Genomic DNA, 15,944 nt, shown 5'->3' on the forward strand with positions numbered 1-15,944 from the left:
ATAGTCAAACTTGATTCTAATCAGCATCAGAGGGTCAATGGACCAATTTTGCAGTTTAGTTGTTTGGAAACGAAAATTTTTTTTAGCCGGACCCACTTAGGGCCTGACTAATTGCATCAGACTGAATAGAAAAGGTGTGGGTGAAAATGTGGTTATAAATGTGTCATTTTTCTAATTAAATGACATATCATCTTTAAAGGAATTAGTTTTGAGTCATCACATTAATATGCAAAGGCATGAAAAGGCATATTCGCATTTTGTGGAATTATTTTAGGCATTGATTCTTGAGTTTTCATGACATTGAGAAGGCACAAAATAGATGCCAAATTGTGAGTAAAAGACATTATTTTGAGATGTAATCATTAATTCCACAACCTCGTTATTCCTATCACACTATAAAGCACTTGATACATCTGAAGAAATGTCTCAAGGAGATACAGAAATATGGAAAGAGAAGTATCGGCCAAAGACTCCTAATGATATAATTGGGAATCAATCCATTGTGAAACAGTTACATGATTGGCTGGCGCATTAGGATAAACAACATCTAAACATTGAGACCAAAGGGACTAAAAGCCAAAAACGTGGTAGTGGTAGCAATAGTGACATCTCCAAAAAGGCGGTGCTTTTAAGTGGGATGCCTGGTATTGGGAAGACTACTTCTGCAAGATTGATAAGTCAAATGCTTGGTTTCACAACAATTGAGGTTAATGCTAGTGACAACCGTGGCAAAGCTGATTCTAAGATAGAAAGAGGTAAAGGGATGCACAGAGTCGAGTTTTAATGTGATGCCTTGCAGGTTGAAGAAGCCGCCCAAGTAAAGAAGATGCCTCATACAACATTAAAGAAGACGTCCAAAGAATTTGTCTCACGCCAAAAGGCCATCAACCCACATGAGGAGAAGAAGATGTGTTTGAATGGTAGGCAAAAGACCACAAAGAGGCTGCAACAAAGGAAAATGTTTGAAGGAAAAAATGCCCAGGCAGCGTCATAACAAGAGCAGCTCCACGCAATGGCAGTATAAAGGCTCCCACGCTAGGCATTGAGAAACAAAGTCTAAAGCGCAATAAAAAAGGAAACCGCTGGTTTTAGAACAACAGGAACAGGGGAGGCGTCAGAATTTGGGCCACCTGCGAATCAAAGAGGGACCTCGTCTCAATGGAGGACAACGGTCAAATTATGCAATGAAACAATTGGATGTGAAGGAGAACGCCTGTATGAAAGAGACGTGCAATAGAAAGAAAATCCACAAGCAGGAGAGCTCCATACGCCAACGAAGCTCACTCCAATTGAAACAGGGGTGGCATTAGAGTGAATGTGATTTATCCCACATTGTATGGGGTATGAGTTTTTTAAGTGTTTAAGCAACATTGCACACTATTGAGTAGTGTTTCAAAGCCGCTCGCTTTTGAAGCTCACGTAGGCTTGGGGGTCCCACAATGATGTCAGCGGAAGGTGACATTAAAATTTTTTTAATCAAAGTTGCATACGAGCTGACATGGCGCCAAAACTGGAGATGCATCCGGATGTCACCACGTGGCCGCATTCGACAGTGTGTGCATCCTTGCAAAAAGAGTTTCATGGTAGTTAAATAATGTGGGGATGTGCTTGGGTGCCACATGGCATAGCGGGCCTACCCCAGTGGTGACATGGCACTAAGTTTGAGAGGTCGACCAATCAACGAATGACACGTGGCACCGGTCAAATGGAGGGTTGACCACGGATTGGAAGGCTAGGCAGAGGACTTTTTTCAAATTGACTTTCTGGGCATTTTCGAGAGGCTAGGTATGCACTCCAATATATCGTTGGAATCGGGAGAAGATGAACTATCTAATTCTAGAGTCAATTTTTGCACAGGTAGTAGCTGCTTCAAGCTACATGAGGTTTTCTTTCAGGTACCTGAATTGCAACCGTTTTCAGACCAAGAAGTTCAGTTGTGATTTTTGGAAAGTTAATAGCCTGAATATGCATAAAAGACAAGGAGAATTCAGCTGGGGGCATCTCTGAGTCAGTTAAAGCAAGTTTTATCAGCATTTTGATGCAAATCAGATATTTAGCAAATAAGGGATTTCATCATTCAGGAGGGGATATTTTGCAAATTAGTTACAAGGCAATGATGAAATCAAATCAGATCAAGATGGAGAAGGAAGGACGAAGTTTTCAGTTGCCAAAAGATTGAATTTCAAGTGGACACTTGTCAAGTAAAGATCAGATCCAAAAATTCTTTCTCTTCTATATTATTCTTTCTTTCTTCCATTGTTCCAGTCCCAATCTTTTGTTACTGTGAGACCACTATTGGTAGAGAATTGGTAGTCATTATGTGAGACCATTTCTTTGGATCCAGAACTGTGATTCCACCTCCATTCTTCATCAATTTCTCTCATGTGAACAGCAGTAGTGCAAATAATATAGATAGTTCTGATATGTTAGGTTGTTTCATGTTTTAATTTTGTGCATCTGAATGTATAGTTTCAAGGAAATGAATACATATGAGCAGCAATTTCACTAGTTTTGTTCTGGTTCTTGTCTCCTGTCTCAGCAATTTGTAAGTCTTATGTGGTTTTGGAACAAAGATTTGAGACCCATTTGCACCCCTTTCAGGTTGTATGTTTGATGTATTTTTCTGTTGGACCAAAAGGCCAAGTAAATGCTTGATATGTTTAAACAAGCTTACTAGTTATTTGAGAAGGATATTTTGTGAGAATGAGACCTGAATGAACACTGATGTCTGAATCACAAGGTGGTTGGATAGATCTGATGTCTAGGTATATGAGATATGTCCTGATGTCACAGATGTATGTTTTGAATTCATGGGATTGCCCAATGGATTAGGCACTGATCAGTTATAGGATCACTGGTTATATTGTTGCATTTTTGAGGTTTTGTTGAATCAACATCTTTATTCAAACGCTTTTCCCTTTCATGTTGAAGAGCTATAATAAAAGTTGAACCCTCACTCAGCTTGTGAGATTCATAGATCTACATTTAGCTACTATAGATTGATGTTATTTCATGAGTTATCAGGAGAAATAAGGGTTTTATCTACTTCATAATAGATTCAGTGTATGCTTTGACAACTGGTACCATATAAAGAATCTGTAGGTCCACCTGCCTAGGTTTTGCAGAGCCTGAAGAAGAAGAAGGGTCATGCCTTATAGTTGGCCTGGTGTCTGAATTGGCATGTTTAAAATGAGAGTTAGTTGTCCTTAGATGTGTTTTGTTCTCATCAGAGTAATTGGAAATGAGTAACGTTTTCAAACACCAACATGCCGAGTCACTCAAGTACCAAGAAGATAGACCACGCCGAGTGATTTAGGAGCCAAGTAAATAGTGGATGCCAAGCAATGCAGATGCCGAGTCAGAGCAGAAATACAGTACATGTCAAGCATCAGTGATTTCATATGTTGAGTGACACAGTTTTGACATATTTGTTTGTAATGGCACAAACAACTATGTTAACTAATTTTGAGCCGACTTGAGGATAGATTATGATCTTTTGGAGATAAGGGCATATCTATATTTGGATTCCCTATGCAATTACATGTAGTCGATCAGAAAATGAGAAGGTTTAAGTGGCAATATGGATGAATCTTAGCCATAGATTCATACCTAACACTAAGCTACCTAAGTCTAGAGCAGTCAAGCTGACTTAAAATTAAGAAGTGAATTACAAAATTAGTTAAGAAGAATCGAGGATAGAGAGAATGACACAACATTGAGACATTTTATCGTGAAGGATCAATTAGACATTGTGTAGAGGTGATCTGTCATTAGGAAAGCAAGTGCTAATCATAGGATCTATGCTAAGACATTTTAACAGGTGATTTTAGTCAAATCTCTTAAGCAGACTAGTCCTAACAGATTGTATGAAATCCTTTAATAGGGTGCTTATTAGTTGTAAGTTGAAGTCCTCTAACAAGGCGCACTTCTAACAAGGTGTTGAAATCCTCTAACAAGGTGAGACCTAACTGTCTTTGTAAGCCTTTAATAGGGTAGACCTTTCATAGGGTAGACCATAATTCATGGTTAAATCACTGTAACCTTAATTGGATACACTTTACAACTATAGTAGTGAAGATTTTTGGGTGTCATCCCCACCCTAATTTTACCTTCTCACTTGGAGGGTTTCTGGGTAATCATATCTAGTGTTATGTAGTGTTATGTTTGTGATTGCTTACATGTTTAATTGATATAGATGCATATGCTTTACATGTTATTTTAGTTTACATATTGAATGTATATGATGAATGTCAAAAGTTTACTCCTTCCACTTGTAATTCCAACAATTAGTAGCAGAGCCTAGTTCTCTAAAAAAGAAGCTTTGCAGCTTTGAGGAAAGATCTTGAAATGGAAGTCTACAAGTTGGGAAAGACTAGTGAAAACTAGGACATTGAAATACATCTCATACTACATCAACTAAATGAGGCAAGAGAGGAACTAAAGAAATCCCTGAAGAGAAGGAAAGAAATTGCCATTTCAAAAAATGACACACTATACAAAGAGATGGACACTACTAAGCTATTTGTAGATGGAGACTCAAATAAATTTGATGTAGCAATTGTAGATCTAATGGAAAAGCACAGAATCCAAGCTGAGAAAATAAAAAATCTAAAGTTAGAACAAGAATCACAAGACATACTAGTATGTGAAGTGGTTGAATAGAAGAAGAAAGCCATGGGAGACAAAGCCATGATTGAAGAAGATAAAAGAGTTTTGGCTAGTAGACTGGAAGAGAAGTCAATAGAATTGACCAAGATTTCTAACATGAAATTGGATACTCTAAGTCAAATGATGAATGCCAACTATGAACTGAATGTCAAGGACATTGAGATAACTACATTGAAGTTGCAAAATGAACAATTGCAGAGTGACCTGAAAAGAGAGGGAATTTGCTAAAAATTTCAACAAGCCAAATGAAGCCATCAAATACTTTGAGCAATTATTGAGATCCCATAGATCCAACAATGATACATCAGGATTGGGTTACAAAAGAACTGAAGAAGGAGAATCATCCAAAGTTGTTGAAAAAAGGAACATCAAAGGTAAGAACTCCAAACCTACTTGTCATAATTGTGATAAGAAAGGACATAATGCTAATATGTGTAGGAGCAAGAATACAAATCAGAATGTCAACCCTAAAAACATGACTCATTGTCATAAGTGCAAAGAGCAAGGCCATCAAGCACATGAATGCAAAATTGGGATAATGAATAAACAAAGATTTGAAGGATATTGCTACAATTGTCAGAAGTATGGACATAGAGCTTTTGAATGTAGATCCAAATCCATGTGGTCATCAAACAAGCCAACAAAGCTAAGAAACAATGACAACTTTTATAATTGGGATTATAATACAAGATATAGTTGTCATTATTGTCAAGAATATGGACATGTTCCTGAGAATTGTATTAGGACACACTTCAATGGTAATTATAAAAGATGGTTGAGTCAAACCACATATTTTAGCTGTTTGAAGACTAGTCACATTAGTAAGAATTGTCCAACTAGGTCAAAGGCACCAAGTTGTGAATTTGATCAAGGAAAAGGAAAGGCAGATGTTGAACACATGAGAGATGAGATGAACAAGACATGGAAAAAGAAAGATGATTGAAACACATCAAATGGAGAAGGGATCACTTCACCCAATGGATCAGGTGATCACACCTCATCAAACTAGGCAATCAAGAGGTATATGGGACTAATATTCGAGTGTTATATCATACATCAATTCCAAAGGAGATAGTATTAAAAAGACTACATTAGCATGAATAAAGATGCAAGATGTTAAAAATTCAAGTTAAATCTTTAAGTTTTTCATGTTTTTGTTGAGCATGAAATATTTCATATGTATGCCGAGTGGAATTCTAGTTGATGTTGAGCTAGCAATCTAGCTACTTAATGTCGAGCTCATAGTAGTTGCCGAGTGATGGAAATATCAATGGATGCCAAGTGATCTTGAAATTGGTAGATGCCAAGCTTATAGCTGTGTAAGCATTCAACATTAAATACAAAGTTTTCGAAGGGTATATGATCACTTTGGGTTTAACTATGGAGGAAACTCTGTAGTTAAGCGCGCTCAGGCTGGAGTAGTACTGGGATGGGTGACCTCCCGGGAAGTCCCGGTGCTTCACCCCTGTGAGCATCACCTAGATCCAATGAGTGCTAAGTGTTCCATTTATTCTCATGAGAGATGTATTCATGTTGAATCACTACTCATGAAACATGGGTCATCGAGTTTGACTCAAAATCACACAGTTAAATCTTGATATTCATATCACAATTTGACTAGCTGTGGAAATTATCTCCTACTTATCAAGTGGCCTATTGTAAATGCACTACATATAAAGTGTCTAAAGCATTCATTTGGTGAGGGACGTTCTTTGATCGAGTGAAAAGTGGGTGTGTGTCTTGTGTTCTTGTGTCTCCTTGATATTGTGCTCTTTCTTTTGCATTATGGGTTCTTTCTCTAAGTTAACACCACATAATTATGCTACTTGGAAAGAAAAGATAAAGGAACCATTGATTGAAAAAGGTTTACTGTGTTATGTAACTGGTGTAGCAAAGGAACCTAATGATGATGTTGATGAGCCTTGTAAAGAAGATTGGGCATCAAAAAAGGAAATGGCCCTAGGAACCTTGTTAAAGGATATCTCATATCATGTCAAATATCACATTAGGAATATTAACAATCCAATAGAAGTCTAGGATAAACTTGAAGCATTGTATGGGATAGTAGATGAAGATATAGCCTACACCATTGAGGATAATTTTCTCAAATTGGACCCTAGGAATTTTGGCACCATCAAAGATTATCTTACCCAATTAGACATGTATAGGGCATAACTTAAGGATTGTGGTGAACCCATTAAGGATGGAAAGTTGATCAAACATGTGATGACTCATCTTCCTCCTGGATATGTAGCTTTTGTTTCCAATTATAATACTCACAATTTAACAATAGGTAGTGCCTTCACTAAGCCTTCATTCGAGTCATTTTTAGGAATGTTGGTCTTAGAACATGAAAAGTTAGCGAGTATGGGAATTCTCCAGTCTTCCAAGACCAAAGCCTTGGTAGCTAATCAATGGAATTAAGGTGGTAAAAATTCCAACAAGAATCAAAAGTAGTGGAAGGCTAAGCCACAAGATGACACACAAAAATCTTCCTCTATGCATTAATCTTCCTCTACACAGCAATCTTCTTCACAACAAGGCAAGTCTTTTTCCAAAAATAATAAGAAGGGGAACAACTTCAACAAAAGGGAGAAGAAAACTTGTGCCTATTGTAAGAAGAATGGTCATGATGAACATGAGTATAAGGATAAGAAAATTGATGAGTTGCTAAACTTAATGAGGAAACATAAAATTGATGTGTCAAATGCTTACAAGGATAAGGGATCTTCAACCACTTCAAAAGGTAAAGGACAAGCTTTGGTAGCAAGTACAAACAAATCTGAGGAACGGGTTCTTGATTTAGGAGCTACACATCATATGGGTGCTTCAAGGGAGCATTTTTCCTCTTTGAAACTATCACATGTACCTTACATCTATGCGGGAAATGACACACAAGTGGAAGTTGAAGGAAAAGGGAATGTTGAGTTGGACAATGGAGTCTTCAAGGATGTTCTTCATGTTCCCAACCTTAGCATCAACCTTCTTTCAATCTACCAAATAACTCACTATGGATGTGGCTACAAAGTAGAGTTCCTTCCTAATTCAGTTGTGGTGAAAAATCTACAGGATGATTCTATGGTGGCAATTGCAAAGGATAATCATGAGACAAGACTTTATTCTTTTTCTCATTTTGTGCCTAAGTCCACTTCCCTTGCCTTGTTGACCCACTCAAATTCACAAAGTAAACTATGGCATGAGAGGTTTGGACATCTCAATTATCACTACCTTCAAAAACTTAGCAACAAGGATATGGTCATTGGTCTACCTCAAGTCAAGTATTCAGAGGGTGTATGTTCAGGTTATGAAGTAAGCAAGCATCCCGAAGAGAAATTTGACAAGGAGAAGTCTTGGAGAGCTATTGTTGTTCTTGAATTGGTTCATAGTGATGTAGCTGGCCCATTTCCAAAACCATCATTTCAAAAGGCTCACTATGTTCTCACCTTCATTGATGACTTTTCATGCTACACTTGGGTCTTCTTTCTTGCTCATAAGAGTGAAGTGTTTGATAAGTTTATCACCTTCAAAGCTCAAGTTGAGAAGCAATTAGGGAAAGCCATCAAGATTCTATGAACAAATAATGGAAGGGAATATGTGAACTCAAGGCTTATAGACTTTTGTACTCATGAGGATATTGATCTTCAACATTCAGTTGCATACACTCCACAACAAAACAATGTTGTTGAACGGATGAATAGAAACCTTAAAGAGATGACCACTTGTATGCTACAACATAAGTCTCTAGATCAAATATTTTGGCAGAATCCATGTGTTGTGCCAATTACATCCAAAACAGAGGTCCCCATAAGGCCTCAGATGGAATTACACCTTTGAAAACCAAGTGTAAAACACTTTAAAGTTTTTGGTTGTCCAGCATGGGCAAGGATACCTCCACAAAGATGAAAGGCATTGGAACCTCAAAGAAAACCTTGTATATTTGTTGGATATCCTGACCACATCAAGGCATACAATCTCATGGATCTAGAGACATGAAATCTTCTTTGAGAGGAGTGTTTACTTTGAAGAAACTTGACCAAGTTTGGCTCCTTCAACTCCTCCTTCCATCATGGAAGGTGATGATAGTGATGATAGTGACTTGGACATTGATATTCCTTCAACTTTGACTCACAAGACACCACCTTCGCAGGGTCCATAAACAGTTGAGGATTTTCCTTCTTCTTCTTCCACTAGACCTCATTGGGCACAACAAACACTTGATTCAGTAGGTTCATTGGTGGGGAATCCTTTAGATACTAGGAGGACAAGGTCACAACACAAATCATTTCCACATGCTTATATTGCCATTTCTTATGATCCATAATCATTTAAGGAAGCATTAGGGGTTCCTGAATGGGATAAGGCCATGGAGGAAGAATACAACTCTTTAATGAAAATCAACACTTGGGACTTAGATCCTCTTCCAAAGGGGAGAAAGTTGGTTCGGTGTAAGTGGATCTATCAGAGAAAAATTGTAGCAGATGGAAGTGTGGATAAGCATAAGGCTAGACTTGTTTCCATAGGTTTCTTACAGATTCTTGGCATTGACTATATTGAGACCTTTGCACTGGTAGCTAAGATGAACTCCATTCATTTGACACTAGCTATTGGCATAGCTTATGGTTGGGTTGTACATTATGTGGATATGAAGGGTGCATTCTTGAATGATGATCTTCTTGAAGAGATTTATATGGAGCAGCCACAGGGTTTCATTCAGGATACTACTTTGGTTTGCAAGTTGAACAAGTCTATCTATGGCCTCAAGCTAGCTCCTTTGGCTTGGTATGCCAAGATGGATTCCTTTCTTCTTTTAGCAGGATTCACCAGGTGTCATTTAGATTCAAATGTCTACATTCTTCAGAGGGAGGACTCACACTTGATACTCGTGCTTTATGAGGATGACTTGATCATTATAGGAAGTACTTCATCCATCATTACCAGTGTCAAGACTTCTTTGGAGGATAGATTTTCTATGACAGACTTGCATTTACTTCCTTGGTATTGAGATCACACAGTCTTCAGTAGGGATCACATTTTCTCAACTCAAGTATGCTCTTGATTTACTTTCTTGATTTCACATGAGTGACTACAAGCCTGCTCCTACTCCCTTTCTTTTAGGTGTTAAGTTAGAGAGAAAGTGTTCCACTCCACTTGTTGATGCTACATTGTATAGACAGTTGGTTGGGAGTCTCATCTACTTGATACATACATGCTCTGACATAGCTTTTGCAGTTGGCATGGTTTCTCGCTACATGCAAGAGCCACATGAGCTTCATTCAAAGGATGCCAAATGCATCTGGCACATGGGATATGTTATACAGTAGGTACTGGACTACAGTTGGTTGGTTATACAGACTCAGCTTATGCAAGAGATCTTGATTCTTGCAAGTCTACTTCAGGTTACATGTTTCATCTTGGTTTTAGCCCTATTTTTTGGCAGAGTAAGAAGCAAAATACTATTGCTCTTTCTTCAACTAAGGCTAAGTATCAAGGAGATATCACAACAACTACAAAGGCTATTTGGTTACAACATATTCTGGAGGAATTTGGATTTGATATACCTAAACCCACAATCATTCACTATGATAATCAGGGTGTTATTGAGATATCAAAACATCCAGTTCAGCATTAGTAGACAAAACACATTGAGGTTCATATGCACTACATCAGAGAGTTGATACATGAGCAGGTCATTGCATTGCAGTATTGTCCTACATTAGAGAAAGTTACAGATATCTTCACCAAACCCTTCACTGAGGTCAAGTATCTTCATTTGTGAGATCTCTTGGGGGTGCGAGATATTTCACCAAGGGGGGTCACATGACTCTTCTCTTCTTTATTGTACTTATCTCTCTTTTTGGGGAAGGGTTTTTCCCATGAGGATTTCCCTTTTTCTCTATTTTCAAAGAGATTGCATTGCATTGCATAGCATTGTCTATAAAGCATTACATTTGTACATGGGTACCTAACATGGCCTAGTAGTTGGGACCCATGATGCATTTTCATCATGGCTTTTGTGAGTCTAAGTGCATTCCCCTAAGTTGCACTGGGGGGGAGGTGTTAGTGCAAATAATTAATTATCATTACACTTTACTTAAGTTTACTTAGGTTAAATGCATTATTTTATTATTTATCATATAGACACCTAGAAGTATGCATGGCTAGATGAGTTGTCTTGTTGACAACACATGAGTTTGCATATTCATCTGAGTTATCACATAGAAAACATAGTTGTTTGCACTCTAATTAAGCACATGGTGTCTACAACATCCCTTTATGAGATACACTTCGGTATTTTTATCCTCTCATCATTGCACTAACTTTTGTGCTCAATGGAAGATAATCCACCCTTGGTGGACATGTGCTTAGTTGTGAAGCTTATCACTTTGCTAACTCCTAGTCAATCTAGAGGCCTTTATATACGGGCACTTTTAGTGTGTATGTACAAATATGATATTCTCATTAATGTTATTCTAATCATCCATTATTGGTCCATATTGTGCCAGTGCTTGAGCTTCTTGATCTTGGTGTTATTTTGCCCTAAGACAAATTCTTAAATGATATTAGAGCTATACAAAATTCTTACAACTATAACTACAAAAGATGTTTTTGATGCTTCATCTCAGAACATCAATCCAATTATTGCAAAAGACTTGAAGAAGATTCTAGACCAATTGACACTCCAAGCTAAACTCTATGAAAATCTAGTTTTGGTTAGTGTAGAAGAATTGTAAAAGACAATAACTAAGGTCACAAGGGAAAAGGTGAATCCATAAGAACCACCTTATGTCATCCCTTCAGTTATTAATGTACAACCTTTAGTTCAAACAATAGTAGATACATCTACTAAGGTTGATACAAGTGTTAAAATTGATACTATTGTAGAGAAGCAAGCAAAGGAGAAAGATACTATTACAGGACAACAAAAAACAAGATAGATAGATTCATCTGTACCTAAAGCACAAGAACAAGGTGTTATTCAAGTCATGGTGATAGATCAAGGCAAGCCTGAAGAGCATAAGTTAACACCTAAGGTGAAGGAAGAGGAAGCCATCTAAGCACTGGTAGCCTTACCAACATATGTCACTCCTACACAAGCTCTTGAGAAGCTAGGCATAGAAGCCATTCCATTACAAATCTCAGTGCCATCATTTTAGATGCATTTAGCCTGCCAACTCCTGAAGAGATCAAGCCACTTATAGAACAAATGACTGATATAATGGAAAAGGTCACAAATGAAGACCTTGATACAAATACAAAACTTTTAGAATGGTCTGAGAAGAAGTTTCAAGGAAAGGTAAATGAGAAAATATCTAGTGAGATAGCACTACAACAAGTTGCTTTGGCAACAAAGGTTGAAGAGGTGAAGAAGGTATTTGAGAATATAGTCTCATTGTACACAAAGCTATGTGATCCTACACTCTTCACTCAAGAGACCAGGAGTCATATTTTGAGTCTGGAGAGAAACCTCACCATATCAAGTACTAAGCTAGCTCAAAACCCAGCTCAAAGTGAGAAGCATTTCCAAACAATGCGTTAGACATACTGATAGCAGATGAGGCTAGTATAAGAGCCAAATTGACATGTATACAGGCATCACTCACCCCACACATGGAGATACTGCACAAGGAGCTAGGTTATGCCAAGACTCTACCAAAGAAAGACCCCAATCTTTCTACTTTAGATGGCCTAGTGCACCTTGTTGTTGAGCTTGCAATCCAAATCAAGTCATTGGATGTTGCATGTGACAACTGGGATGCAACCCTCAAAATCGTAATGGATGTCCATAAATCTTTTTTGGACAAACACATTATACGTATATAACCCATTTGACGTAAGTGTCAAAAAGGGGGAGAATAAAGAAAGAGGGAAATATAACAATAAAATAATATGGGGGAGATATAAAAGAAAGGGGGTTATAATATGAGAAATATGATATGGGGGAGTATGAACAAAAGAGAAATAGAAAAGAAACGGGGAGCAAGTAGTAGAATTATATCATTGGCGTGATATACATTTTTGGAGAGAAAGCAACAAAAAAATACAAATATCAACTAAGACAGAGCATATTAGGTGAAAGAGTATCAGATACAGCACATTGAAGTCAAAGGAAGCACATATTCTAGATACAAAATAGGCACATTAACTTAGGGAGATTTATCAATTTTGAGGTATATAGGTTATTACAGAATTTTGAAATTTTGAAATTTTGTATATAAGCCGAGTCATGGACATGTTATGCTCGAGAAGATTGAGGGTTGATTATATATATTCAAGGGTTTTTGACACTCATGTCAAAGGGGGAGATTGTTGATCTCAGATTGGTTTTGACAAGTGAGTGTCAACACACTTAAGCCATTTACTTAGTTCATGCCAAACTAATAATACATGCTGAGCACATGTAAATATTAGACCATGTCGAGTTGCAATGAGTGTCGAGTCACTCAAGTGCCGAGTAGATAGACCATGCCGAGTGATTTAAGAGCTGAGTAAACAATGGATGTCGAGTAGTGTAGGTTTCAAGTCAGAGTAGAAATACAGTGCATGTTGAGCATCACTGACTTCATATGCTGAGACACAGTTTTGACATATTTGTTTGTAATGGTACAAACAACTATGTAAATCATTTTTGAGCCAACTTAAGGATAGAATACAATCTTTTGGAGATAAGGATGTATCTATATTTGGATTCCCTATGCAATTATATGCAACCAATCAGAAAATGGGAAGGTTTGAGTTGTAATATGGATGAATCTCAGTTGTAGATTCATACCTAACCCTAAGCCACCTAAGTCTTCTTAAGGAGGACGAAGCCCTAAACTCTTTATGGGAGAGTGATCGAATTGGAGGAGTGAACAAGATAGTTTGCAAAGCATTCAAGGTAACTTAGAAAAAAGAAGTGAATTGTAGAATTAGTTAAGAAGAACAAAGGATAGAGAGAAGGATACAACATTGAGACATTTGATTGTGAAGGATCAATTAGACATTGTGTAGAGGTGATCTGTCATCAGGCAAGCAATTGCCAATCATAGGATCTATGTCGAGACATTTTAATAGGTGATTTCAGTCAAATCTCTTAAGTAGAGTAGTCCTAATAGGCCATATGAAATCCTTTAATAGGGTTCTTAGTTGTAAGTTGAAGTCCTCTAACAAGGCACACTTCTAACAAGGTGTTGAATCCTCTAACAAGGTGAGACCTAACCATCTTTGTAAGCCTTTAACAGGGCATACCTTTCATAGGGTAGACCATGATTCGTGGTCAAATCATTGTAACCTTAATTGGATACATTTTACAACTGCATTAGTGAAGATTTGTGGGTGTCATCCCCACCCCAATTTTACCTTCTTACTTGGACGGTTTCTGGGTAATCATATCTGGTGTTATGTTTGTGATTGCTTACATGTTTACATGATTTAGATGCATATATCTTAGATGTTATTTCATTTTACATATTGAATGCATATGATGAATGAAAGGTGAAAGTTTTTATGGGTATGAGCTTAAACTATTGATTCACCACCCCCCCCAGAAGTTTACTCCTTCCACTTGTAATTCCAACAACAATTATATTGTCTTGTATGTGGAGTATTTGATTGAGTATTGAAAGCAGAATCGTAAGGTTGTTTATATATATATAGGTGTATGTAATAAAAGCATACAATTATGTATGTATATGATCTGAGAAGAAACACATTGTAAAAGAAAGAAAAAGGGTTGAAGCCCTAAACAATTGTAGTTGCTATTGTAAACAAGAGTTGTTGCTCAATAAAGATGATAGGTTCCGACGGAGTGGTTTTTCCCTATGAGAAAACTGAAAGATTTTGAGGGTTTCCCACTCAACACAAAAATCTTGTGTCTCTCTTTTGTGAGTTGTCTTCACTACTCTAATATCTTGCATTTTCATTTATATTTTTAGCTTGTGTATACAATTCTTTTCTTTTGAATCCTATATGCGCATTCCAAAATCTGGGTAAAAGTTTTTTTTTTAATCTCTAATTATGTTGCATGATAACAAAAGTCTATGTTAATGACACTATTATATCAAGGTAAAGTGATAAGATTTTTACAAACATCATGGTTTCTTATATGCTTTTGGTTGATAAAGATTAATATCATCATTTCTTCTTATCTTCATGATTGATATGTTGTTGCCCACTCCTTGTATTTGTATGTGAATCTCCACTACATATTTTGTGAGAGTTTGAAGCAAATAAAGTGCAGAGGTGTTTTTGTGTCTTTCTCTCAACAAAGTGTTAATAGAAGATGTAACTATTACATTTTGCAGTCACAAGTATGTTGCCTTTCATTTGTTTTGTAAAAGTTGATGAAAATGAAAATAGTGTTAAGGTTTGCTATTTTAGAATGATTCTAATATTAGTAAAGGAAGTTGAAGCTTTTCTAAGGATCAAAAAACAAGTTTATTCTTCTTCAAATGTCATGCATTGTTTTCTAAATACATCGGTATCAAGGGTTTAATATTGGTTCATAATAACTATCGCAAAATCTACCTTGGTATGAAGAAGCAAAGATATAAGCATGACGATTTTTTTTTATGGTTGACGGTTATAGTTTGATTAACCAACATCATGTTAAGACAGATTTTTATCAATGCATTCGTGATGATGTTGTTTATCATCAAAATGGATAGCAAATGAAATGATTTATTTTCATGGAACAGTAAAGATGATTCAATTTTTATTTCTTAATCAAAGTCTTTAATAGTTTGCATGTGGAACTAATTTTTAACACAACTTCTTAAAACTTGATTAAGAATAGTATTTCCTTCAGATCTTTAAACCTTGACAGAGGGTATGAAAACTATTGTTGAGTATTTGGTTATAAAACTGATTTTGGTTCAGTTATACTGTTGTAACTGATATTAATTCAATACATGTAATATTTATAAAATATATCCCTATATAAGGGAATATGATTGTGTGTAGATGATGAAGTGCAAAAAGGGATACACAATTATATTATCTTGTATGCGGAGTACTTGATTTAGTATGAAAGTAGAATCATAAGGTTGTTTATATATATATAGGTGTATGTAATCAAAGCACATAGTTATGTATGTATATGATCTGTGAAGAAACACATTGTAAAAGAAAGTGAAAGGGTTGAAGCCCTAAATAGTTGTAGTTGCTATTGTAAAGAAGAGTTGTTTCTTAAAAAAGATGACTAGTTCCAACAAAGTGGTTTTTTCCATGTGAGAAAACCAAAAGATTTTGAGGGTTTCCCACTCGGCACAAAAATATTGCGTCTCTTTTGTGAGTTT

The sequence above is a fragment of the Cupressus sempervirens genome, chromosome 5 (genome assembly GCF_028749045.1).
Source record: "Cupressus sempervirens isolate cs-2001-9-10 chromosome 5, ASM2874904v1, whole genome shotgun sequence".
In the NCBI taxonomy this organism is placed as follows: domain Eukaryota; kingdom Viridiplantae; phylum Streptophyta; class Pinopsida; order Cupressales; family Cupressaceae; genus Cupressus; species Cupressus sempervirens.